The sequence below is a fragment of the Arachis hypogaea genome, chromosome 14, assembly GCF_003086295.3.
Source record: "Arachis hypogaea cultivar Tifrunner chromosome 14, arahy.Tifrunner.gnm2.J5K5, whole genome shotgun sequence".
NCBI lineage: Eukaryota > Viridiplantae > Streptophyta > Magnoliopsida > Fabales > Fabaceae > Arachis > Arachis hypogaea.
This window is the reverse complement of record NC_092049.1, coordinates 104236384-104239800: the sequence shown is the minus strand read 5'-3', so window position 1 is coordinate 104239800 and position 3417 is coordinate 104236384.

The following is a 3417-nucleotide window of genomic DNA, read 5'->3' as shown; positions in this document are numbered from 1 at the left end:
GGTTGGGGTAAGGGTAAGATGAATATATGGCTAAGTGGACTAAAAGATTGAATCTTTGATTAGTGATGAGCGGATAATTTATACGCTTTTTGGCATTGTTTTTACATAGTTTTTAGTATGATTTAGTTAGTTTTTAGTATATTTTTATCAGTTTTTAAATAAAATTCACATTTCTGGACTTTACTATGAGTTTATGTGTTTTTCTGTGATTTCAGGTAATTTCTGGCTGGAATTGAGGGACTTGAGTAAAAATCAGATTCAGAGGTTGAAGAAGGACTGCAGATGCTGTTGGATTCTGACCTCCCTGCACTCAAAGTGGATTTTCTAAAGCCACAGAACTCCAAATGGTGCACTCTCAATTGCATTGAAAAGTAGACATCCATTGCTTTCCAGCAATATATAATAGTTCATACTTTGCCTGCGTTTAAACAATGAAAACTGGTGTTCAACGCCAGCTCCCTGCCCTATTCTGGAGTCAAACGCCAGAAACAGGTTGCAAAGTGGAGTTAAACGCCAGAAACAGGTTACAAACTGGCGTTTAACTCCAAGAAAGACCTCTCCACGTGAAAGCTTCAATGCTCAGCCCAAGCACACACCAAGTGGGCCCCGGAAGTGGATTTCTGCACCATTTACTTATCTCTGTAACCCTAGTAACTAGTGTAGCATAAATAGGACTTTTTACTATTGTATTCGGGGATCTTCGAGATGTTTAGTTATGAGATCATGGAGGCTGGCCTCTCGGCCATGCCTAGACCTTGTTCTTATGTATTTTCAACGGTAGAGTTTCTACACACCATAGATTAAGGTGTGGAGCTCTGCTGTTCCTCAAGTATTAATGCGAAGTACTATTGTTTTTTTATTCAATTCAAGCTTATTCCTATTCTAAGATATTCATTCGCACCCAAGAACATGATGAATGTGATGATTATGTGACGCTCATCACCATTCTCACTTATGAACACGTGCCTGACAACCACTTCTGTTCTACATGAAGATGAGATAGAATGAGTATCTCTTAGATATCTAATACAAGGGACCGAGTCCGAGATATTAGAATCTTCGTGGCATAAGTTAGAACCCATGGACGGCCATTCTTGAGATCTGGAAAGTCTAAACCTTGTCTGTGGTATTCCGAGTTGGATCTGGGAAGGGATGGCTGTGAGAAGCTTTAAACTCGCGAGTGATGGGCGTAGTGACAGACGCAAAAGGATAGTAAATCCTATTCCAGTATGATCGAGAACCGACAGATGATTAGCCATGCAGTGACAGCGCATTGGACCATTTTTCACAGAGAGGACGGGATGTAGCCATTGACAACAGTGATGCCCAACGTACAGCTTGCCATGGAAATGAGTAGGAATGATTGGATGAAGACAGCAGGAAAGCAGAGGTTCAGGAGGAACGAAAGCATCTCTATACGCTTATCTGAAATTCTCACCAATGAATTACATAAGTATCTCTATCCTAGTTTATATTTTAATTATGTTTTAATTATCAATTCTCTATAACCATTTGAATCCTCCTGACTGAGATTTACAAGGTGACCATAGCTTGCTTCAAGCCGACAATCTCCGTGGGATCGACCCTTACTCACGTAAGGTTTATTACTTGGACGACCCAGTGCACTTGCTGGTTAGTTGTGCGAAGTTGTGAGAAAGTGTGATTCACGTTTGAGAGCACCAAGCCTTTGGCGCCATTGTTGATGATCACAATTTCGTGCACCAAGTTTTTGGCGCCGTTGCCGTGGATTGTTCGAGTTTGGACAACTGACGGTTCATCTTGTTGCTCAGATTAGGTAATTTTATTTTTAATTTTAAGCTTTTTGTTTTTATTATTTTTATTTTCGAAAAATTTTCAAAAAAAAGTTCTTCTTTTTCGTTTTTCCCAAAATAATTTTCGAAAAAAAAAAACCAAAAAAATTCTTATAAAATCATAAAAACAAAAAATTTGATGTTTCTTGTTTGAGTCTAGTGTCAAATTTTAAGTTCAGTGTCAATTGCATGTTTATCTTTTTCTTGCATTTTTCAAAAATTCATGCATTACATTCTTCATGATCTTCAAGTTGTTCTTGATGAATCCTCTTGTTTGATCTTTGCATTTTCATGTTTTGCATCTTTTCTTGTTTTTCATATGCATTTTCAATTTGTTAGTGTCTAAAGTTTGAAAATTTCTAAGTTTGGTGTCTTGCATATTTTTCTTTTCTTAAAAATTTTCAAAAATAAGTCTTGATGTTCATCTTGATCTTCAAAGTGTTCTTGGTGTTCATCTTGACATTCAAAGTGTTCCTGCATGCATTAGTTGTTTTGATTCACAATTTTCATGTTTTGAGTCTTTTTGTTGTTTTTCTCTTTCTTCATTAAAAATTCAAAAATAAAAAAAATATCTTCTCCTTTTTCACTCATAAAATTAAAAAATTTGAGTTGACTTTTTCAAAAAAATTTAAAATCTATTTGTTTCTTATTAGTCAATAATTTTCAATTTAAAAAAAAATCTATCTTTTTCAAATCTTTTTCAAAAATCAAATCTTTTTTATTTTTATTTCATAATTTTCGAAAATTTCAAATTGATTTTCAAAAATCTTTTTCTTATTTTTATTTCATATTTTCAAAATTAATGCTAACAATTAATGTGATTGATTCAAAAATTTTAAGTTTGTTACTTGCCTAGTAAGAAAGGTTCAATCTTTAAATTTTAAAATCCTATCTTTTTGTTTCTTGTTAGTCAAGTAATCAACTGTAATTTTCAAAATCAAATCTTTTTAAATTTCTTTTTCAAATCTTTTTCAAAATAAGTTTCAATCACATATTTTTCAAAATTAATTTCAAAATCTTTTCTAACTTATTTTCTAGCTTCTTATCTTTTCAAAATTGATTTTCAAATCTTTTTCAATTAATCTTATCTTTTTGTTTGATTCATATCTTTTTCAAAACTACCTAACTAACTCTCTCTTTCTAATTTTCGAAAATCCCTTCCATCTTTTTCAAAATTCCTTTTTTATTAACTAATTGTTTTAATTTTTACTTTAATTTAATTTCATTTTTATTTTTTGTATTTTCGAATTCTAAATTTAAATTTAATTTAAAAACAAAAATATTTTTCTTTTCTTTTCAATGATTTTCGAAAATTCTTTTCCCTCATCTCCTTCTAATTATTTATTTATTTACTGACACTCCTCTTCATCTAAGAATTCGAACCCACTCCTCTCCCTTGTGTTTGGATTCTTATCTTTTCCTTCTTCTATTCTTATCTTCTTCTACTCACATAAAAGAATCTCTATACTGTGACATAGAAGATTCCATATTTTCTTTTCTGTTTTCTTCTTTTTCATATGAGCAGTAACAAGGATAAGAACATTCTTGTTGAAGCTGATCCTGAACCTAAAAGGACTCTGAAGAGAAAGCTAAGGGAAGCCAAAGC